Here is a 24,710-nt window from a genome sequence, read left to right as displayed (position 1 = left end):
CTGCAGACCCTTGAAGGAACTGGGCATAGCTTCCTAGGAGCTTTAGAGTGTCACCAGCCCATCCGTGCCTGCCTTTCCCCCTTGCTCTGCCCCAAAGCCTTACGGACTTGGTCAGGACACTCTTCCACTGCCCCTCTCCTTAGTGGCCTCCTAAGGGGATTTGATTTGGGACCCTCTTGTACCTTGGCAGTTCATGTGGGAGCTTGGCATCTGGAGAGATTGAGGAAAGGTCAACTTTTTATCATTTTTCTTGGCAGTATATTGTGTGGGCCAGAGATCACGCCAGGACAAGGGGGAGAAGCAGGAAGTCTCAGAGCAGGAGTAGGGGGGTGTCCTTGCGGGATGCTTCTGACTTCAAGAAGCAGAGTACCTGGGTGCAGACTAGAAGTAGTTTAGCCAGTATGGGCCATTATCCCCCGCATATTAAAAAGTCCCCCTGCCTACTGGGGTTGGCTCAACAACTCAGTGATATCTGGATACTGACTTGGTGCCTCTGCTCTGTTACGAGTCCAAAAGTCCCAAAGCAAGAGTGAGGCTTTATGCTGTATCTCAGGAAGAGAGATCTTTCCAAGGAGACCTTCAGCATATTTCCTCTGAGGTCTGTGGACCACACTAGGTCCCATGGTGGCCAGTAGAACATGAATGGCTGGGAAGTAAGTTTCTGTAGTTTTCAGCTTCTATCTATCATTGATGCAGGCTCCACCAGTAGGCAGATATCGGGGGGAGGGGGTGGCTGTTGGAGAGGTAACGAGGAACACTGGTGACAGACACTGTCATTCGTGAGGAGGTGAGTGCCAGTACCAATGCTTTTATTGCCCGCCCCCGCCATTGACTCTAAACCATTTTTAAAAATGTGTGTATTTCCTTCTCCCCACCCCCTCAATAGAGACAGGATGTATTAAACCCTCCAGCACAGTCCTGTATGTGCACGTGTGAAAAACCTGGGTCAAATGTGGGCTACATATGCGTATAAGGATTAGCTTCATTTTCACAGCATAAATAACTGTGGTAGAATATAAGTGCCTTTATCCCTTCATTGAATCAGGGGATTAGGACCTGGGATCTGCTATTCATTGAAATACTACAGCAAATTAGTCACCACAATGGTGACATGTACCAGAAAATGCTTGAAAGAGAGTATAGAAATATGTAAAATATAGAAAATATTTCTAAGATTTTATAGGGCTTACATCCCCATTAAAAATACCTAAGGCCATCCAAGGGAAGAGAAAGAAAGCTACTTCCTGCCCATCTTACAGATGAACTGACTGAAACTCAAAGGGGAAAAATACTTAGCTTCAGAGTCAGCAAGGTGGTCCGTCTGGCTCCAAATTCCATATTCCTATCACATCACCCAACAAAAATCCGACACTCTAAGGATTAATATAGATTTTCTTCAAATTCTTCAAGTGTGTAGCGAATGTTCTATTTTATGTAAATTATATTTTAAAATTAGATGCAGTAACACCTGCCGCTCATGAATTTATTTTTTAAAATTTTTTGCATACGAGACGTGGTTTGACATTGATGAACTATGCAAATTACAAAGGCACTTCGGTACAAGGAAACTATATCTCAGTTTACAACATGGCTGCTGGACTATTCATGAAGGCTCGGGCCATGGCGGCTACCTTGGAACAAATAAGGACGCGGGATGTGTGTCCAATGAGTGGCAGTGAGCCTTACACACCAGAAAGGGGGTGGACTCCAAGGAGGCTAACTCATCCGAGAGAAGCAATTTTCTCCTTGTAACCAGGCGGAAATGTGCTATGTAATAACACCCATCTTCCCATGGCCGGGCACAATTTGCTAGCTCTTCTATCAGTCAAAAAATTGCCAGGACTCAAAACATCTGTCTATCACTCTTTTGTTTATTATTTCTGAGACAAGATGCATACAGTTGTTAATGAAATGTGTGATTTTTCTGTGCAAAATCGTCTGGCTGTGGAGGCGAAAGCTTTTTTGAATGGGTGACAATCTATTGCGTGTAAGTGAAATTTTCACCTCCCAGAATAATAGGGTTGTTCTGGGAAAAGCCCTTACATGGCATCTATTTGAACTGTTTTGCTGTGAAGATGAGAATCCGAGGCAGGGCAAAGTGAAATAATTGACTTAAGAGCCCACACAAAGCTAGTAGTTAAATTGTCCCGACTGTCGTCACAACACAACTATTGGTTACTATTAAGATACTGGAACTTGATTGTAGGAAATTTTGATATGCAGAGAGAAGAAAACTAACCTCATCTCTAATTCCTCCGGGCTTAAGTAATTATTTTGCAATGCTTTTCTTACAATCTTTTTTTTTTTTTCCTGTTTTTCCTGGTAGGTTTTCTAACTCCCAATTCCTAGGACAGATTCTTACTTAGATACCAAACTAATACAAGGATATCTAGAGTAGCTACTAAAAGCACTATAAATGGAATGCCTTTTCTTTTCTTTATTTGTTTAATGCTTACTGAGAGAGAGAGAGAGAGAGAGAGAGAGAGCGCGCATGCATGAGTGGGGGACGGGCGGAGAGAGAGGAAGAGAGAATCCCAATCAGGCTCCACATGGTCAGTGCAGAACCCAATGCAGGGCTCGAACTCATGAACTGTGAGATCATGACCTGAACTGAAAATCAAGAGTCAGATGCTTAACCAATTGAGCCACCTCAAGAATGACTTTGATTTTAATAGTGTTGGACGTCTAAGCTTCTCTCCACCTGGTAGGTAGGCTTTTGAAAATGCTTTCTCCAAATCAATGAAAGATAGTGTGTATTAGCATGTCAGAAGAACTTACTTTCAAGCCAGAGCTCTGTCAGATCACTTATTTTATTTATGTTTCCACACTGGTCTTCTTCCCTACCCCCCGGCCCCCAAAACCGACTAGGTATTTGGTCAACGTACAGCCCCACCACTCAAGAGCGCTGGGTCACAAGGCTATACTCAGAATCTGCAGTGTCTCTCTGGAGTGCGTCCACATTCATCGTGCCATTTAGGCCCTTTACAGACCTGAGAGAGGTACTGAGGTAACCTTTCTCCAGGTGGGGGACCTGAGACTCTGGGAACAAGGGTTCAATGGTCACAAATGTCTGGAAGCGACACCTTCTGACACGAGTCTTGAGCTTTGGGATAAGGCGGCTGGCTCTAAACTGGACCTGAGGTTTGCGTTAGTGGGCCCCTTCCAGCAGAAGCTAGGCGAGGGGACAGTGAATGTTCCCTGAATTAAGTGGGATGTTAGACTGGATCATATCTAATGTGTCTTCATCCTCTGAAAGTCTAGAATTTTATGTTCTCGCCCCTTCTAATGAGTTTCAGTGCCAGGAGAGTAGATGGGCCCGGAACAGTCAACGCACGAGATATTGGGCTCATGAAACTGGGACCCGCGTGGTCCCGTTCATTGGAATTTCCACATCTGAAGACCTGCAGTCCTCGTGGGGGGTTTAATTTCACGTAGCTCTCTCTCAGCCACGCACTGGGCTCCAAGGGTAAAGCCCACAACAACTGTGACTTCTCTTTGTTTTCTTCTCTGCCCACCCTGCTTTTCAGAGCTTTCTCACTCTCCTAAAGCCACAGCGCCCTCGAAACCGTCCATCTGGGTCTGTTCCTGCAACTGTCCCTGCTTGCCTCCCACCATGACCCATTTGCCCCAGTTACATCTTTCCGTCCCCCGTGGAGCTACCTGTCTGGGCTCTCTTCTCAGGAGGCTTTGCATGGATTTTGCCCTCTCTGCTCTCAGAAATCAGGCAGCGGGGGTAAGGGCAGAAAGAGCCAAGCTGGCAATTCCGACGAGGCTATTTCTATGCAGCAAAGGATGGAGTCCGAAAACGAGCACGCGTCTAACCACTGCATGTCCTGTCACACAGAGGGAAGTGTGGCCCCCGTGTGCTGTGTCATGCACGCGCTGTCCCCATCCTTATGTCCACAAGCAGCCACCGTGCGCACCGAGGGTGCCCCCCAAACGGGCTGCCTCGGCAATCCCGCTGCAAGTGAGACGCCACGTGGGGAGGAGCCACGGGGGTGGGACGGGAGTGGCCTCCTGCTCCCGGGCCGACGCGTGGCCCCCTGGACGGCACCGCTGAGCTGGGCGTGGGGAAGAGAAGGGTCTGCAGAGAAGCTGAGTCTGTGTCCGCACTGGGGAGGAGAGAGTCTAGCTGCTCAGCTCTCCTCGCTGCAGGAGCAGGCTCTCAAAATCTTCATTAACCAAGGCATTAAGATAATGGGAAAATAATGACACATGCAGGGCAGCTGCTTTCATTATAATGCAGGAATTAAACCCGAACATCTTTTTCCCGCCTCCTTCTGCGTCGTTCAGAGAACACTCGGAGGGTTTGAAGCTCACTTACACGCTCTCTCTCCCTCTCTTTCTTTCTCAGATGGGGGGGGGGGGGGACGTTTAAGTAAATCCCGTGACTACAGTTCATTATCTCCCAACGCTTAGAACTTTATACACCAGGCAAGATGGGCTTGCTTTGGTCTCTGCCCCTTTTCCACGTACCTACATCACCCCTGGCAGAGCTTCTGGGAGTCTCTGGTGAGACTGATCAAAAGATGGGAAAATTTTGGGTGGTGAGGGTGGGGCAGGTGGCAGGAAAGCACATTAGGGCTAAGCACGGAGGTGTGTTTGCCCTCTAAAAGCTTCAGCTTTGAAAATCAGAAGGAGCCAAGGCCTTCCTTCCCCTAAGCGTCCGCCCACGTCCTCTGCAGATGGAACCTTGAATAAGTCTCAGGTCTTGGGCCTGACATCCGCTTCTGGGGTGCAGCTGGGTGCTCCAGAGTGAGCACAGCCCTCGGGTGACCGCGGTGTGACGCAGGGGAAGCAGCCTGTGAAGGAAGGTCACACCCGGGCACGTAGCCGGTTTGCAGTCTCCGTGAAAGACGGGGAAACAATGTGTTTGCAGTATCTTTTGGACTCTGGGAGGGTAGTCAGCCAACTGTAAATCCGTGTTGCAGATAATACGCCACACCCAGTGCCCTACGTGGTGTTAACGAAGTATAACCGTGTTACAAGTGCACGGTCGTGTCAACTTTTACTCCAACAAGATGTCAAACTAGAAGAGCCACGGTGTCCCTTAAAAGCGGCGGTGGGGAATTGATTGATATTTATTTTAGAAGTCACATTGTTGGCGGTGGTCCTTTTTTGATTTTGTCGGTTGAGTCATGAATCTTTCATGGTAGCCGTGGGTCTGTGTTAGTTGACTGCGTGCCCTGTTGTGGGTTGAACACGTTCGTGTCTTATCCTCCGGTGCCTGTGAATATGACCTTTTGGACATGAGGTCTTTACAGATACAATCAAGTTAAAATGAAGTCGTACTAGATTGGGGGGGCTCCAAATCCAGTGACTTGGTGTTCTTATCAGGAGAGGGAGCTTTAGAGAGAGGGACGCACACCAGGAAGAAGGCCAGCTGACAATGGAGGCAGGGTTTGGGTGGTGGAGACCCCCAAAGCCAAGAAGAGGTGAGGAAGGAATCTCCCTTGGCGCCTCCACAGGCAGTATGGCCCTACCGACACCTTGACTTCAGACTTCTGGCCTCCTCAACTGTGAGGGAATAAAGTTCTGTTGGCTTCAGCCATCTGGTGTGTGCTCATTTGTTACTGCTGCCCTGGAAAATTAATACAGGACCTTAAGCAAATCGCTTCGCCTTTCCTCCTGGTGTCACTACCTGTATTTGGACGGTTCTCACTGCTGTACAACCTCATACCTCTTTGTATGAACTTCCCCTAAAATCGCATCCAGCTGTCTTTCTGTTCTCATGCGTCCAGTTTTCTTTCCAGAACCAGTCAACAGGTCTGTGGAAGCTGGGCCAATGAGCTGATTTCATTCACTCCTCTATCCTTGCATTCCCAATGCCAGGAACGTAGTAGGTGGTTGGTAAATACATTTGGGGGGGGGGTGGTAGTAAGTAAATGTTATTAGCAATGAATAAGAAGGGGTTGTGATGATAGTAGGAGAACATATATGGCTAGCAATTGCTTTATAAGTAAGGCTCACCTGGGCCACTGGGGTGTTGGTTAACCCTGTGAAGGCTGATACAGGGAGATGTAAAGGAGATGGGCTAGCACTGGGTTGATGGGGTGCGTGTAGAGGCTTGAAGATTCTGGCTAAAGACTCTAGAGGCTGATCCAGAATGTCCACTGGGGCCAAAAGGAGCTGGTGAGCATTAGCTGGTTTGCCCAACTTCACCTCCACAAGCCACACATTCCCCAGAAGTCTTGACAAAACTGTTCACCTCCACAGGACTTTCACTTATCAGTCTACTCCCAGATCTTAGGGAAGTTCCCCATGGACGTTGTTGATCAGAGGAACTGCTCTCCAAGAGTAAATCTTTTCCAACTTGGCCATGTGTCATTTTCCCTGAACACAGATTAGTGAAGAGACACGGCCTGAGAGAAAACAGGAAGCCACGGGATGAGCAGAGGGGTCTGGTCAGGACTCTTGGGCAGTGTTAAAAGTGTGAGAAGCTACCAAGTGGTTCCCCCTTGACCAGGTGATGCAATCCGTCAACCGTCGGTGCAGGAGGATTAGAGAGAGAGAAGCATAGATTGAAGTTTCAAGGAGAACACAACACCGACTGGAAATCTACCGCACACCCGCCAGTACCATACCCTAAGCTCTCTCCTTCAACTCTTGAATTGATGGCAGGTCCCCATTTTATCTTACAACAGCAGGGAGGGAGTTCACGCATGGGACCCACTCGCACAGCTCCCGTGTTAGTTCTACCTGGTTTCTGATAACAAAGTGTGTTTTGGTTTCCATGATAACAAGAATATGTTTGGTCTCTATCCCTTGCCAAGAGTGTTAGGAGTGAGAGGAGTGTCTTTTGTTATTCACAACGAGCCCCTTTCAACCACACCTGAGTTTAAGTTAGTGAGGGACTCTTGGTGGGGCCCCTAGAAAGTTTCAGGGCGGGGGCTGCTTGCCAGAGGAACCCACCAAGTGAGTAGAGGGTGGGAGCTTGTAGACCCATATACCCCCTAATTACAGAGAGGGGCTGGAGACCCAGTTAATCCCCATGGCCAATGATTTAATCAGCCATGCCTACACAATGGAACTTCCGTGGAACCCACTAAATACTGGGGTTTGGAGAGAGCTTCCGGGTTGGTAAACACATCACAGTTCTGGGAGGGTGGCTCACCCAGAGCGGGCTTGGATGCTCCATGCCCCACCATGCTTTGGTCTCTGAATCTCCTTCATTTGGCAGTTCCTGAGTGGTATCCCTCATACTAAACCAGCGATAGTAAGCAAACTGTTTTCCTTACTCCTATGAGCCGTTCTAGCAATTTATTGATGCTAGGAGGGTGCTGTAAGAACAATGGGTTTAGAGTCAGTCAGTCAGAAGTACAGAAGGCCTGAAATTTGCAACCCATGGGTAAGGTGGGGCAGTCTTGTGGGACCAGACCCTTAAACTGTGGGTCATTAATTTGATTGTAGGTGGCTGGAGAGTTGGAGAATTGGTTGAGGTGGGGGTGGGGGGAAACCCCACTCATTTGGTGTCAGAAGGGTTGTGAGTAAAAACAGTTCAGGGTTTCTGACAACAAAGCGTTACTACCTTCATTATTAGGTATCATTATTAACAAATGCATTCATACAGTTTATTTATTTACTTATTTATTTAGAAAGAGAGAGAGAGAGGGGATCCCAAGCAGGCTCCATGCTCAGTGCAGAGCCTGTCGGGGGGCTCAATCCCACGACCATAACATCATGATCTGAGCAACATCAAGAGTGGGATACTTAAGTGATGAGCCACCCAGGAGCCCCCTGTTTTTTATAATTTACAAATAGATCTGGACAATTTCATCTGATGCTTATGACACTGCAGCTGTATTATTGGTACCTATTAGTATTATTGTTCTCATCTCCATTGTAAAGCTACTAAGGGACTTGGTCCACGGTTTGTGGCTCTGAATCTATTATTCTCCTAGTGCCTCTTGAAACATTACCCCGACGTCTAATGGCTAGCCCTCTACTTCCACTGAACCGTGCCAGCTCAGTTCCACCAAAAGCAGCTGCAAGATGGGACGAGCAGTGCAAGAGGTTTATTAGGGACACAGGTGTGAAGGGCGGGGGTGCTGGGAGAGTCGGCAGGTCCCGAGGTAGGTCTGACACTTAGGAATCAGAGGGGCAAGCAAGAAAAGTGGGTGGCAGAGTCTTTAGTCTAAAGACGGCAGTTTCTAGAGGGTTTCGACAAGAAGGTGGGAGTTCTCCAGCTGAAGCCATGTGTTACAGGACACCTGCCTCGTGCAGGAAGGGACCTGCCTCAGTGTCCCCAACATACTCATTGGCTGAAAACAGCCTGAGGCATATAAAGTGTATCTTCAACACACTTGAAGCCAGATTCGGGGCCAGCAACTGGGCCATCAGAAGGAAAGACCATCTTTCTTTGCAGTTCTCAGCCACCCATACAGCAATACGGGAGGCCTCACAGGTCCCCCACCCGTGCAAGTCTGTGAAGGACCTCACACCGCAGGACGGGAGCCTCATCCCCTACACCTGCCAGAGATCTAGGTGGGGCACATTTTTGTGGCCGGACTCCAGGCTGCAGGGCTTGGAATACACTCAGCAGTTCTGCTGATTTTGCCTCCTTGCAGAAAACTTTAAAAGGCCCCACAATGCCTAAGCGACTCAGTTGGTTAAGTGTCCGACTCTTGATCTCAGCTCAGGTCTTGATCTCGGGACCGTGAGTTCAAGCCCCATGTTGGGCTTTACAGCCATTGTGAAGCCTACTTAAAACAAAATCCCAAAGGAGCAGCTCCTTTTTTGCTTCCTGGTATAGCAATGGGAAGCGATGGGAAGAAAGAGGCTGTGAACTAATTGAAAGAATCCATGGAAATGAATGACACTCACGGGGATGAAATATGGAGCTCAGAATTCTAAGAAATTGGGCCAGACTTGAAGAGTAGTTGACACCCACTGCATCTGGGTTTCTGTCACCCACTCCCTCCTCCAGTCCTTTCACTCTGGTTTGGATCTCTTTTCCTCTGCTGACTTGCTGTCTGGAAGGTCACAGAAGACACCCTGAGCGCCAATGTCATAACAGCCTTTCCTGGGGCGGCCCCTCCAGAGCATGATGTCTCCATGTTGCCACCAACCCCACCAGCTGCTTTACTCACGTGTGTGACAGCCTGGTCCCTGGAGGCATTTCATTTGGAACCTTGGCCTCGGTGGGTAACTTTTGGGTCTCTGCTGCTCCCTCCCGCCCTGGCCCAACTTGACCTTAGAACAAGGGTATTCTCATTGGCACTTGCCTTAAATTTTTTTTAATGTTTATTTATTTTTGAGAGAGAGAGAGAGAGAAAGAGAATGAGTAGGGGATGGGCAGAGAGAGAGGGAGACACAGAATCCGAAGCAGGCTCCAGGCTCTGAGCTGTCAGCACAGAACCTGACACGGGGCTCAAACTCATGAACCGTAAGATTATGACCTGAGCCAAAGTCAGATGCTTAACCAACTGAGCCACCCCAGTGCCCCAGCACTCGCCTTGAATCAAGGACTTATTTCCTGACTAGAATATTAGTACAAATCTCCTCACTCTCTCCTTGTTACAATCCTTCAGGTTGCCCCGTTTTCAGGCTGATGTGTTACAAGGTCCCATGAGTGGCCTTCAAAGTCGCCCATCAGCACCTCAAGTCCTCTTTCTGCCTTTCTGTCTTTCTCTTTGCACGTCCCCCCAAACCCTTCCCCCCTGCCCACCGCAGTCCCTAGGACACCAGTAGGGGATGCAGAGAGGAAAATCAGGAAGAGCACTAGGGTTTTGAACTTTAAGAACGGCAGAGGAGGGGCCACATGAGAGAGCGGCAGAGGGACCCAACAGCACCCTGCACACAAGACACTTTTCCCATCACACTGGCGTCTGACTGAGAAGAGACCATTTTTGCTTGATTCTCTCTTGAGATTTCCCCTTGTTGCCTGTTTTTGCAACAGCTGCGTCCACAGGATGACCTCGATGCCCCCTTCCCAGGGTGCCTGAGCCACAGGCAGCCATCAGCCACTGGGGGGGCAGGGTGGAAGGGGGGGACCCATGTTTCTAACAGGAGCAGGGACCCCTGGGAAGGCAGCCCCTTCTCTCAGTCAAGCATAATCTCTGGCTCTTCTCTCAAGGGTCTCCCTGAAGGTGAACCTCAAAGGCCCTTTTCTTCCCTGGGTCACTCGTGTAGATGCCTGTCAGACACTCAGCGACATGGCACAGGGCTTTCCTGATGGGGGTTGGGGAAGAGATGTTAAAACATTCAGTTGCCTTTTTGTTTCTTTTTCAATAAATAACTCACCCCTTTCTCGAAAAAGGAAAGGAGAGAACTGGGTTAAGATTTGTGATCTTCTGTGTGCCTCAGTTTCCGCATCAATGTAATGGGGAGAGTGTTGTACCTGCCTCAAGGGCTGCCACGAGGACCGTGTGAGTTCACATTTGTAACATGTTAGGAGCAGCGCCTGGTGCATTGCAAGCACTGTCAATGTCAACAACCTGTAGCAATTACCAGTACCGCCATTATTATGATCACTGTGATTTTCTTGTTGTTCTCAAGAGGGGAAACAACTCCCCCTCCCCCTCCTCCTCCTCCTCCCCCTCCTCCTCCTCTTCCTCTCCCTCCTCCTTCCCCTCCTCCTCCTCTTCCTCCTTCTCCTTTGCAGCTAAAGCATCTTGGACTCCCAGGGGCTCCCCAACCCCACCCAGGGCCTCCTGCCCCCTGACTGCTCTGTCTCCCATTCCATGCCTGGCCTCCAGCCCTGTGCTATAAGTCTTCTTCCCATTCCATGCCTTCTCCCATTCCATGCCTGGCCTTCCAGCCCTGTGCTATAAGTGAACGAGGCAAGAATGTTCCTCAGCCGGGAAAAAGCCGCTGCAAGACAGAAGACGAGGAAGGCAGCAAAGAACAAGACCTCCTTATCAAGACGCCGGAAACACCATCCATGACAATCTGGCACCGGGGGGATGAAACACAGTGCGAATGCCCTGCTGGAGAGGGTTCCGGGGTTAAAGCCATCACACAGAGCAGCAGCCAACCGAGGACCACACCTCAAGGGGGGGGTCCCACCAAGGGGAGCAGAGGAGTCCCTGAAGGAGGTGAAGAAGTAATGCCACGCCCCTCAAGCCCTCTGGGTATGAGTCTCCCGCCTCAGATTTCCAAGGCCTGGTGGCCACAGGAAGGTGCTCCCTGCCCCCACCCCAGGCCTGGACCTCGCACATGGCACCCGTGAGCATCCTTCACTGTCCTGAGCACGTCTTTGTGCCAGAGGGAAGGGTGGGTCTGGCAGCCTGTCTCTGCTGGGCTCCCCCGGTTCTGCAACTGTTGTCCTGAGACACTCTCACCAGTATTTTGCTCTTAGATGCCATGGGATTTCCTTTCCTTTCCTCTTTTCAAGCTCTGCCAGCTCGGTTTTCGAATTTCAGCCCTCACCGTGGAGGACACCGCCTTTCACACAAAGATAGAAAAAAGCCAGCAAGGAGGAAAAGGGGAGGAGAAGATTCTGGGGCTAACCAAGGAAGCAAATTCAAATGAGGGCATGAGGTTCGGTGCACAAATTCGAGATCAAAGAACTCAGGCTCCTACTAGAGCCAGGGTTCTTCCCAAACTTTGGGGAAGTGTGGCTCTGGAGGCCAAAGTCAGGCTCACAGAGCATTTCTCAGCGAGGAGACGTAGGGCTTTTGTGTATTGCATACGTTTTGTGATTTTGCGATGGTCAGTTGTGCTTAAATGGATTCAACTCCAAATGCTCTGGGAGGATTGGAAGAGCTTAGCAGGAAGTTGAGCAGATTCAGACACAGACTTGAGTTCCCATTCCAGCCCCCCACAACCCCCCCCCACTTCCTTCCTGGTTGTGCCATCTTTAGACATTCAACTTGTAGAGTTAGTGTTTCTTTAGTTGCAAAATGGGGATGATTCTCACCTCACAGGGTTTGAGGATGGTTTAATATTATATGATGCTGTGATCTCACGGTTTGTGAGTTCAAGCCCCACGTCAGGCTCTGTGCTGACAGCTCAGAGCCTGGGGCCTGCCTCAGATTCTGTGTCTCCCTCTCTCTCTCTCTGCCCCTCTCCTGCTTGTGTGCACGTGTGCGCTCTCTCTTTTTCTCTCAGAAATAACGAATGAACTTTAAAAAAAGACATCAATATTATGCGATGTTGTCTAATGAGTACTACAGGGACAGGAAACACTCAATAGCCAGGACCATCATGTCCAGCTGCACAGGTGTGCACTGTGCAATGCTGAGGTGCCATTCACATTATCCCTGCATAACCAACCTCTAGATGTTAGTTCCCTTCGTCCCCTTTCCTCTAAATGACAGTAGGTAAAAGATAGAACAACCAGGGCAGCTTTGTAACGATACAACAAGCAGAACAATAAATGGTACTCTTCCTCTTCCTTTACTGGACAAAAGGGGTCCATTTATTATTCATCCACTCAACAGTCAATGGACACTTAATATGTGCTAGGCATACTAGACGCACAATAGGTATTTCTGCCTCCTTTCTGTAGAGCAAAGTTCCTCAAACCTTTTTCCCCTGTGTCCTCACCCCAGAACGAAGGCAAAAAGCTGTTTCCATCTGAGAGCATGTGACTGGCTTCAAGGGGTCCCTTCTCAAACTCTTAGTCTGTGCCTCTTCTCCAGATCTCATACCAGTCCCCCCTCCACTGTGTGCCTGGTCTATCAGTCCTCAGGGTACAGTCCTTTGGTGGTTGGGGGAGGAGAGCTTTGGGGGTTATTAGGTATTCAGTGCTAACGAATCTCGGCATCAGGGCCTCATCCCCTGCACTTGGCTCAGGTCTCCTGCAAAAGCCGTCAGGAGATGCCTGCAATCAGGACCTTCCTTTTGGACATCAGTCAAATGCATGAAAGTTCAAACTAAACAATAGATTTTGGAAGAGGTCTTCATTCTCTGGGAGATAATCTGTGACGTTTCTACCTAGACGTGTCTTTTAGAGCATTTTGTACACATTCTTCAAAATCAAATATATATTGCTTTCCATCTTTGTCTCAAGTATAGTGCACTTACAAGCCCGATGAGTCTTACCATTGATTTCAGACGTTTCCTTTTTCATTTCCACTTTCTTTTGTGTGTAACAGTTTTCAAATGCAATAAATCGTAGAGGTTCGCACTGATGTGGAAAGACAGTCCATCTCCTGTGATGCGGGGTCCCCATGCTCTTACCCCCACCCCCCAGATTATACTCCATAAACCTCTGCAAAGGTTAAAGCAAGATATTAACAGTGGTTATTCCTTAAAATGGGTCATTTTGTTCTTTTAACCTCTCCATACTATATAAATTATAAAAGTAATATACACAGACAATGTATTTATACATTGACTGTCTTTATGCATTATTTTTTAAATTTTTTTTAATGTTTACTTTATCTTTGAGAGAGGCATGAGCAGGAGAGGGGCAGAGAGAGAGAGGGAGATACAGAATCCGAAGCAGGTTCCAGGCTCTGAGCTGTCAGCACAGAGCCCAACGTGGGGCTGGAACTCATGAACCATGAGACTGTGACCGGAGCTGAAGTCTGACGCTTAACCAACCGAGCCACCCAGGCGCCCCTATAATGACTGTCTTGCATTAGAAAAATAACCATTCATGGTAATTGGAAAATCTTTGTCTCCGTCAATTGAGTTCTCAGATGCATTGCAGAACCCTTCCCTGTCCTGCCCATCAGCCTATAATCGTTTGAAATACTCCAAGGTCTAATTGTTCACTTGCTGAGTAAAACCAATCCCTTTGAGAATCACTAACGAGCTAATCAACACCTTTCAAAAAGAGCTGAGTAACCAGTTAAATGGAATTACATCGGCATGATTATTTGCTGTTATGAGTCAATTTTGATATTCTCAGACTTCAAAATTGGTTGTGCTTTTTCCGACTCCAGGGCAAATCAACATCTCACACTTCTCAGCTTGTCAGCACAAAAGAAAATCATTGTAAAGCCCTACTTCCTCATATGTATTTCACTGGGAGATGTGAGAAAACACGCGCTTTCAAATGCTGAACAGACACTTTCACAGAAGGTCATGCTGACCACCGGAAAATGAGCTGGTATATATAACTCCATTCGTCTTAGCAGTTCAATTAATCTTACAGTTTTTGAGTGTTTGTAAGGAGGTGGAGGGGACCAAAATCAATATGATGCCTGTAGCACAGCCCACACAGGGGCGCAGAGCTCCTCAGGATCAGGGGAAAGCAACTAGCTTTGTGCAGAGACTTTATAGAATGTTTTCATTGGGAAGGTCTCTCCAGGGTCATTAACCAAGAGCCAGTCATCCCTGTTTACACTTAAGGGCTTAGATCCAGGGGTGTGGACACCATCCTTGGGCAGGTTACAGTTGAAAACACAGAGTTCTCGGGGCGCCTGGGTGGCGCAGTCGGTTAAGCGTCCGACTTCAGCCAGGTCACGATCTCGCGGTCTGTGGGTTCGAGCCCCGCGTCGGGCTCTGGGCTGATGGCTCAGAGCCTGGAGCCTGTTTCCGATTCTGTGTCTCCCTCTCTCTCTGCCCCTCCCCCGTTCATGCTCTGTCTCTCTCTGTCCCAAAAATAAATAAAAAACGTTGAAAAAAAATTAAAAAAAAAAAAAAGAAAACACAGAGTTCTCATTTCTGGGTCCCTAGCTTTAGCTCATTTATCTTTAAAGTTTATTGCTAGAGAGGCGCCCAGGTGGCTCAGTCGGTTGAGGGTCCGACTTCGGCTCGGGTCATGATCTCGCGGTCTGTGAGTTCGAGCTCCCCGTCGGGCTCTGTGCTGACAGCTCAGAGCCTGGAGCCTGCTTCAGATTCTGTGTCTCCCTCTTTCTCTGCCCCTCCCCCGCTCGTGCTCTGTCTCTCTCTCTCTCTCTTTCAAAAATAAATAAACATTAAAAAAAATTTAAAGTTTATTGTTAGAGATCAAAAGCTCTTGCCTATCTTTAAACGTGATGCTGGGGCACAAAATCTCCATCACGGCAATTGCCCTCCTAAGGCGGGAGGAGATGTGGGTACCAGCGGGGATCCCCAAGGGAGAAGCCTGTCCCTTTAATAACAGCTGTCTCCACTGCAGAACAGCCAGCCCAGCCTGCTTGCTACTGGCGGGGTGTATGTGGGACCCCAGCTTCAATAACAGCAGTAAGAGCGACCACGATGATTTCCTGCTACGTGCCACACACTAATAACCTCTTTATGTACACTGTTGCCTTAAATCTGTCCCATCATCCCACGAGGCAGGGCCCTTTATCACCCCTGTCCATGTGGACACAGAGGCTCTGAGAGGTGAAGTCACTTGCCCAAGGTTACAAAAGCTGCTGCTGTGGAGCAGAGCAGAGCCTCCTCACCACGGCTGCCCAACTCCAAAGCCCCTGTGGGTTGACCCCCCCGTGTCACATTGTCCCCGCAACAGCACAATTTTTGATGTGGAAGACAACCAGTTGGGGCGTACTTCAGCACGGCTGCTGGGGAGGAGGAGAAGAGGGTCATCACAGCAGCAAACCCGGGAAGTTTATTTCCACCTTGCTGTCCTCCTCCCAACTCCCACCAACCCAATATGGTGCTGGGGAGAAGCCACGGGCCTCCCGTCACTCTCAACAGTCAGAGAAATGTCGCTGCCCTCTGCACGAGAGGAACTCCAAGCAAAATGACGGCTATCATTTCAAAGTCTACTACGGATGCCATTTCATTCTTCCAAAAGACCTGATGTGCTTGCAGAGATAAACTTGAGACTTCAAAGAGACAATGGCCCTCAACTCAGTCACCCCGTGTCTGCCTCCTGGTCTCACAGTGGCTTCAGGGAGCAGTGGATGGACCCATGGTCTGGCTAGAGAAGAAAATGAGTGGGAGGTCCCGGCCAGGCTGCCGGGATGGCATGAACATAACTTCAAGGACTGACTAACGATGTGCCTGGGGTCCTCCCTGAAAGGGCAGAGGTGGGGACATTAGTGTGAACCCCTAGACCTACTGATGTTCCTACAATCCCAGATCCTCCCTCCTCACACGTGAACTCTGAGTTCACACATCAGTCTCAGCTTCACCAGCCTGGGCTCTGCCATTCAAGACCCAAACTGGCTGAGGGTCCCCGACTCTACATCATGCTCCCTTTCCTGCTTTCCTTTGACCTTCACTTGTCCTGGCATCCACCTTAGCTCTGACTCTCCAGGATCATGGACTCAGTCCATCGCAATGCCTCCTTGCTACCATCCAGTTAGTGTGAATTTCCAAACGTTTCGTGACAGCTTGCTATGTGAGGGGCTTTGTGTTACGTTCTGTGAAGGATCAAAGGGGCTGCACGTTCGCTTTACCACTTATAAGCTGGAGGACCCTAAGAACGCTCCCTAACGACCCTCCTTTTCTGTAAAATGGGTCTAATATTACTCCCTGCTACCCCACCCCCACACCCTGAACATTCAAGTTGCTGCAATTATTAAATAGGTTAAAGCTCCACGCTGGACTTGACAGGTAGTCGGGACTTACATAGGTGGATATAAGATGGAGCAATGTCTTATAATAGTTAAAGGTTCCCCTTCAACTGAGGAACGGCTGCAGGAGCATGAGGGTTCAGCCAAGAATGTATAATGGCAGGTGTTGGTGTATGAGCAAAGGGTAGAATCCATCACGAGAGGAGAGGACAGAAAGGTAAGTGCTCTGGCGACCCTGCATGTACCCACGCAGCCAAGGGCTAGACCTAACCTCATCTGAGCATGGGCAGAACACTGGTGCTTCTTCCAGAACACGAGAGGCTAGGGGGCTTGTAGAAGCTGCTATGAGGCCATCTTCTACTTGCCTCCCCCAGTTTCTGGGGGGCTGTCATGAGGCAGTTCCTCGTGGCCCCAGGGTTCTGATGATGTATGGAGATTTCTGCCCTCCTTCCCGTCTCTCCAATTAGAGGTACAGAACATAAACTATTTAGCTGCAATCTACAACATGGTGTCCCACACCGTATTGGTCATTTGACCACTTTTGCTTCTGTGCTGTCCATTGGGTATTTGGGACAAGGATCGTGGGGAGCTGGGACCTTCAGCTTATTTCTCTTTTCACTATCTGTGACAATAATGAACTGACTAAACCCAAGAGTGGCTCATTGTATATTTACCACCCAACATGGCCAGGCCGTGGGCTTGCCTTGACTCGTGTGCATGATAGAGGTGAGAATTCTATCACTCGAATCAAATTCTAGGGTGGGAACTTATTTTTTAGGCTCTTGAGTCACAACATCTTCCTTCTGGATTTCTGAGCCTTTGCCTGCTCTTATTTTTATAGCAAATCCCAGAATGACTAGACTTTGACACCTGGTCCCATCCTGTCCTCTGTTGGTTCACCTGTCCTTCTCTTGTGAGCCTGACCTTTAGGACCAGTGAGAGGTGAGCAGTCAAGAGAAGCCAATTATCAAATGCTCAGAGAATCTCAAGTGTCATTGTATCTGCATTTCCTCAAAAGTAAAAATTTGCAGGATTTTCATCCAAAATATAGTTATATATAAGGATGGATATAAAAATATGTTGTGTAGAAGCATTAGATTCAAGGGCAAGACAGTGGGAAAAGTTTAAGAATCCAACAACAGGGAAATGGATAAAGACACCATGGTACATGCACTAAAATACAACTACCAAAAATAATGACCTTGAGCAACGGTTAGCGACAGGACTGTGAAGAACCATGAAGACTCTGGGGTTCTACCCCCTTGTAAGTTAGCAGGTCAGCCACAGTTTCATGGATGCTGGCAGAAAATTTAAGACTCTTGGGTCAGAGACCAAGGGCTTTATTACTCACAGCAATAGCAGTAATCAGAATATCAGGATTTTTTTTTTCCTGCCAATACCCCAAGCTCCAATCCCCAAAGTGACCCAAAGAGGTCCAGGCGACGACACCTGCATTGCCATCAACAATGGGTTGGTTGCATTTTAAGAGGGCAATGCTGAGCTTAGGGAACCCAAATCTCTTTTAATTGACAATCAGCATTCCTGCCCTTTGTTCCAAAGGGAGACACTATCTTTATCGTCCAAGATTGTTTGCTACATACATATCCTTGAACAGAGAGTGTAGGGCAAAGTGCCAGAAAGTTCCTCTGCTTGCAAGATATGCAGAAACGTGAAAGGCTCACAGAGAATTATTTCTCAACAATGATAAAATACTGACGATATATTGTTTAGTGAAATAAAGTAAGTGGCCCTACAGTATAACCTCATTTTTGTCAAATATTTAAATTTGTGTATATGGATATGTAGAAAAGCATGGAGGGGCGCCTGGGTGGCTCAGTCGGTTGAGCATCCGACTTCGGCTCAGGTCATGATCTCATGGTTCGTGGGTTCGAGCCCTGCATTGGGCTCTGTGCTGACAGCTCGGAGCCTGGAGCCTACTTTGGATTCTGTGTCTCCCTCTCTCTGCCCTTCCCCTGCTCATCTGCTCTCTCTCGCTCTCTCTCTCAAAAGTAAATAAACATTAAAAAATTTTTTTAAAAAGGAAAGCATGGAAGAACATTCATCCAGATTATCGATAGAAGAGTTTTTGTGATTCTTTTCTGTTATAAGTTCAAATGTTTCTAGCGAGCACAAAATACTTGTTAAGCTAAAAATTTGAAAATTGAAAAAATAACTCCCAGATGTCAATTTTATAATTGAAGGAGCCCCTAGAATTTTCCTGCTGTTTTCTGCACGGGCACGTGCAGCGATCACATCTTGGAGGAGATAAGGACACACTTTATATTTTCACAAAAGACCTGCCTATTGACACGGCAGCTCAGGAGCTGTTGATAAGCCCATGCCTCCTTAAACAATGCGGATCACGTTCACTTCAAAGCTGTGTGTGAATTTTTGTTTTCCATGGCTCCTGCTGCTTCCTGCCTGCCTGACAGGCAAAGAAGCGTTAAGTGTATTAAAGGCCTCTCTCCTTCCTCCTCATTTTTGCCAAGGATGATAGAAGTGTTTAGAATGTTTTTCATATTTACGTTGGCTTCAGAGCATAAGTCTGAATAGATTCTCCAAAATAAACTTTCTTTTTCTGCATGCATTTGCTCCATATAACTGTATGTATTATGAATTGCTTTATAGTAACCACTCTGCTATTCCATATTTTTTGTGTTGGGTCCATACAAACTTTTGTTTGGCTTAATGGTTTGAATACACACACGCACACGCACACACACGTCACTTAAAAGCATAGAGTATATTTTCTCATACCTGATATTTAAAGGCTATCAAACTTTCCAAGAAATCACTTTTTTAGAAGCGTTTCAATTTATGATAGTTGCTTACGTAAATTATCATTTAGTTTTTCAATTGCTTTCCTGGGATCAATCCGTGCTTAGTTTAACTTAATACACCATGGGCACGGAGAAAAACCATAAGGAGAGCGTGTTATCATTTGCCTCGGGCTCTCTTACAGTTTTGTTGAGATTCTTTGGGTTGCAAATATCAGATGTCCACTTCAAATTAGCTTAAGCCCAGAGTGGAATTTATTGGAAGGCACCAAGGTCGTAGCTCCTTAGGTCAAAGAAAAGGCCAAGTGAAGTTTAGGAAGAGGAGAGAGGAGGTAGGAGCCCGTCCAGCCTGAGTCTGTGGTCTTTCCTTGCGGACCTCTGTTGTCCGTATCGCTCAGCTCTCCTTTCTCATTGGCTTTCCAGAGAAAGAGGATCGGAATGGTCCAGTTTGAGTCAGGGGTCCACATCTGCTGCCACCACCTGTGGCTGGGAGAGCAGGCTGTCACTGTAGGACCATGACTGCCGGGGGCCCACACTGTATATGTTCGCATATGTGTGGGCGTATGTGTCACAAGGGGCGGGGTGGAGGAGGGATGACTTTCAGGGATCTGTGACCAGACTGACATCCCCCAAATGTTTTCTCCACACGTGCTTTTGATCCGGGGGGATAGAGACTTCTGTTTTCCTTACATTTTAATAATATCGCTGCTGATAACTTCCTCTGTCTGGGTTTTGGTACCCTAACCGGAAGTTGCATAGAGACACCTAAACACCCTTTGAACACTCACGATGTATGCCAATAATGAATCATCCAGCATGTGGGGAGTTTGTCCCAGTGGAAAATACAGCCGGCTGGGTAAAAGACAGGTTCCACTTGGAAATACGTACTGCCCTTTGTAATGGGACTGCCAAGAATGAATCATGTTCCAAATACGTCCTTTTAAAAGAATAATGCTGCCCTCTGACACCAACTTAATAGGTTTTTCCCTCTTTGGAAGTAAATTTCTTCTTCCTGTGCAGTTTCACTAATGTTTGTGAGTCAGATGTATATAATTGCCTGCCTGCCTGCCTGTGTCCGGCCATCTTTGCTACAGTGAACTGCCTGCAGTTAACTCATCATTTGCATGCATGGGCTGGAGGAAGGTGAGATTTAGCCTTTGGCTGGGATCAGGGACCAGGCCGAGGCATTGACCTGTATCTGCCTTTACTGCTGATGGAGACTTTGTCAAATAGTATTGACTGTCAGGAGTTTTATCCCCTGATCTGTAAGGTAGTATCAGAATGCCCATCTTACCGAAGGAGCTAGAAGACAGACGGGATAATGTGTGTGAACATACTTGGATGCTGTAAATCTCTATGTAAATGTTAAGTATGTTCTCCATTTTAAAATCTGCCAACCCATATCTCTTGGGTGTGTTAAACCACATACATCCATGCTTCCAATCAACCAGAGACCTTACTTTCTCTGGGCCATGTGGCAGAGAAACAAAATCTAAATTATTTTGTTTGAACTGCTCTTTCACTTTAGAAACTATGAAGTCTTCAGAGAAAATAAATATTCTGGGATAGTCACAGCTGTGCCCCTATGGGAGCAATTAGGAGAATCTCATAGGCAAAATTATATATAAAATATGCCCCAGGAGATTCATTTTTCCACTGAGCCATTCCATGAAAATGGGAACCATTCCTATCCATACCCCATATCATTCCCTAAAGACATAAAATCCTTGTAGATTATCAGGGTTACTTATATTTTGTTGCAAATATAAATATTAGTTAGTTATATAGGCTGTTAGGATTTATTATTTATACACATAGGGTCACCTCAAATGCTTAGATACCATTCATAAAAGGTAAACAATTTGTTTTCCTGCAAAAATGGACTTAAACCCATAAAGGATCCTTCCCACTCTAAAGATAATTCATGTTTCTTTACCCTCTAAGGAAATTAAAATTTCTGGCCATGGGCTTGGCGTGCATCCATTAGTGGTATGCCCATCTGTCCAGGACCGCCCCATCTCATAGCACATCTGAATGACCACATAAATCCGCTTCCTAAGCCACACTTGCTGGCACCTAAAATTTCAAAGACAGAATCATCGACAACACCCACAGCTAAGAGAAGTCAAGCAGAAGAATCGTAAAGGCCATTTGTTTGGAGAGAAGGTGGCCATTGGTAAGAATCAAAGAATGGGGGTGCAGAAGTCGGAATAAAGGACTTAAGGTAGGTTTGGATGCTAGGAAAATAGAAACACAGATACTCATTTGCTTGACAGATACATTAGCAATGGAAAAGGGGAGAGGAATAGGACAACGCCCCAAAGGAAGTCATGCATCTATTTTCTTGGTTGCTTACAGCCCCAAATGCCCATGTTTCAAGACCAAGGGAAAGGAGCTAATGAGATCTTACCAGCTGTAAGCTGTGCCATCTTGGACAAGTTACTTGACTTTTCTGAGCCTAAAAAGTTTCTTCTGTAACAAAAGGGATGATACCATAAATTTCACTGCTAATGAAGTAATTCATGAAATGCCTAGCTTCGCATAGTACGTGGCACCCATTAAATGATCAAGAAATAAGATGCTGAGTAGCAAAAAGAAGGAGGAGGAAGAAAAAGAACAGCCAAAGCAGCAACAGAAGAGGGACAAGGTGGGGAAGGAGATGATCCTGGAGAAGCTAGAAAGGGATTCTCTGCCACGAGAGAGAAAAAGGATGGGTGCACGTGCAGGGAGAGGGAGAGACGTTCTGGCAAAAAGTTAGGAGGGGAAGTTCCTGATGGACGTTTCCAGTTTCCTCAACAAAGGACACATGTCTGTTTTGCTTTGTTTTGTTTTTGAAACAACTGGGAGGGGCACTTAGGAGAAAGAGAGAAGAGGGTCCAGGATTGCCCTTGTGAAACACTCATTAAGACGACAGCAGGGAGATTACAGCCTGCCTCAGAGCCCCTTTGAAGTAAAAGGAAAGTCCAGGCCAGAAGCTCAGGCTGGGACAGAGCAGAAGTTCAAGAGACAGAGGATAAAGGAGCGGAGCTGAGGACAGTCTATCCATCTGTTGTCTGTCTGTCCTTTCCTTTCTTTGTCTTTTCCTTTACTTCCTCCCTAGCTCCCCCAACCCCCTTCCTTCCACCCTCCCATTCTTTCCTTCTTTCTCTTTAAGGGAAAATGAGCAGGAGTTCCTGAGTGTTTCTTTTTCAGTGTTTTCTACCTTCATGTGAGATTTAAAGAACTAATGTTCATTCTGTAGGCTCTTGTAAAGCATTCCGAGCTCTTCTGAAGAAGGAGCCGCAGAAAGGGAAATAATAGCTCTAAGGAATGTTGAAAGCCTTACAGTATTAATGTAATGATATGCAGCCCAGAAATGGATCCCGGAGCCAGAGAAGCTTGGGTATCGGAGAGAAAAATGTAAACTTAATTGGAAATCTTGCCCAACCTTGTATCTGCTATGCACTATTTACTCTGTTTGGGGGCTTTCCTTGTAATTGGGTTATTAAAATGCAATCACTTTCCCTTTTTAGGTTACCTGAAGCAATATCATTTTTCCCAAGCAAAGTGTAAAGACGAAAGTTAAAATAAAAGCCTGGCTTTGCATATCACGTAAAACATCTTTGAATGGATTTATCCATTTATTGAAGAAATGTTTCATGAGAACCCACTATGTGCTAGGCATTTTGCATTTAACGGAGATATACGCCTCATGGCTTCTATAATCGTTAGGAGAAATTTCAATTCTGGACGAAATGATAAATAAACATAAGCTATTGTCTCCCTTCCTCAAACCCAAGTTTGGAGATTTGGGGAGAAAAGCAAAAGACATGTGGATGCAACCCTGCACTTAACATCAAAACCGTGAATTATCCATAGGAAGACAGAAGGTGGTTGAGTCTCGTACAGAAGGAGAATGACAGCCTATATCGGGAGAAGCCAAAAAGCCATAGGTGGGAAGTGTGCTTGGGCGGGGGCGCTGGCTGATGGTAACTTTTTCTTTTTTCCACCTTGACCTCAGTGGACTACTGACTTGTCACTTCCGTGGCAAATCACCTCCCTAGCCCAATACTCCCTAGGGACAATCAGGTGATGTGAGGGCAGAGCTGGAGCCCCTCTGGGGTGATAAATGTAGGGAGGCTGGTCAGCCCCTGCATATTTCCTCCTCATATCCCACAATGCCTAAAGCAAAGAGGGATGGTTTTTGGAAAAGAACAGTTACCAAGTTTCTCTGAGGGTGAGAGTCTGGGAGGTGGGGGTAGGGGCCGGAAGGTAGGAACAGAAAGCAAAGCGGGAGTGGTTTATTTCTTTTTAAGTAATCTCCACACCCAATGTAGGGCTTGCTTGAACTCACAACCCTGAAATCAAGAGTCAGAGGGTCCACCTACTAAGCCCATTGGCCACCTGGGAATGGCTGATTTCTAAGAATAACACCAGAGATGGTCCCACTTGAAGTATCCTCCTGACCCCACAGTCTAGCGTTTGCCTCTCCCTCAGGTACTCTCTCTACCTTAACTGAAATTCCCAAGGGAACACGCAGGGGGTAGATAATGAGACATCGGCAGGGCACACGGACCCTGAAAGACAACATACTGACAGACCTGTAGTGGAGAAATTTAAAATAAGCCCAATAAATATCTTGAAATATCTTGAAATAAATAAACATCTTTAAATAAATACCTTTAAACTTGAAACATGAAGGAAGAGCAAGAAGTTATGAATGCGACACAACGGGAGATCCTAGGTATGAAAAATCCAAGTGTAGAAATGCAAAACTCAGTTGATGTGTTGAAGAGTTGAATGGCTACTTTCAAAGAAGAAAGATAAATTTAGGATAGAGAGAGATGAGGTGTAGGAGGTGTGGGTGAGTAAAGGAATTAACCAGCTTTATTTTTGGTTTACATATGCAATGACCTCCTATTACTTCTCCCTTACAAAAACCAAAGTACTACCAAGGCAACCAAAACGAATGCTCCAGATGTGACCACCATGACAGAGACGAGGTAACGGGATGGAGGAGAGTGTGTGAATATTCTTCTAACAGGAAAAACACCTGTAATAATAAAATGAATAACAACTAAAGCCTAATAAATTATACTACACTTGATCTTAGCCAGAAGGCCGAGAAGCAATAAACCTAATAAATTATAAAATTAAAAAAATGCGTTTTGGCAGGGGGAGAGGAAAAGGGGTGAAGACTGAGGTGGGCTGGGGCTGTTGTCTTCATAATCCTGGAGGTAAAACAGTAACATCCTCATTCAAGTACATGGAGAGCATGTAATCGTTCAGACTATGTCCCTTTGGATCAAAGGAGCCCCCTCTGGGACCTCATTTCTGAAATCCACGTTCAGTGTAAGTCTTATGTCCAATGGCTCCCCCCCCAAAAATGCGACCATTCCATACTCAAGCCAGACCTTAGCGGTACCCAAATGCAAAATATAAACACATTATTGGGATACTATTTCCATCACTTTCTCCCCGCCCGCCCCACACCCTCTCCTGGACCATTAGATTTTAGATTACAAACCATCCTTGGGAAATTTCCATGCTTCTGGTGTTTCTGAGCCTGGCTCAGCGAATAAGCAGATGATTCATTAAGCAGAATGATAGA

The 24,710-nt window shown here is 46.9% G+C and overlaps 1 long non-coding RNA gene and 1 pseudogene across 2 annotated transcripts in view; both read right to left on the bottom strand.

The window, feature by feature from the left end:
* Positions 1 to 2,574: 2,574 nt before the first annotated feature.
* The window catches only part of LOC109492887, a 35,590-nt gene continuing 13,454 nt past the window's right edge, over positions 2,575 to 24,710 (bottom strand). The window contains exon 6 of one of the 2 annotated variants that reach the window (XR_006587371.1): positions 2,575 to 6,362. This is a non-coding gene — a long non-coding RNA (uncharacterized LOC109492887). Of the gene's footprint in view, positions 6,363 to 18,302; positions 19,607 to 24,710 lie in introns of those variants that run through there. The other variant, XR_006587372.1, reaches the window with a different exon arrangement.
* Positions 24,116 to 24,232, bottom strand: LOC111557217 (annotated as a pseudogene).

This window comes from Felis catus, chromosome D2, assembly GCF_018350175.1.
Source record: "Felis catus isolate Fca126 chromosome D2, F.catus_Fca126_mat1.0, whole genome shotgun sequence".
Taxonomy (NCBI): domain Eukaryota; kingdom Metazoa; phylum Chordata; class Mammalia; order Carnivora; family Felidae; genus Felis; species Felis catus.
The sequence above is the reverse complement of the archived record's forward strand: the minus strand, read 5'-3'. Positions and strand labels throughout refer to the sequence as shown.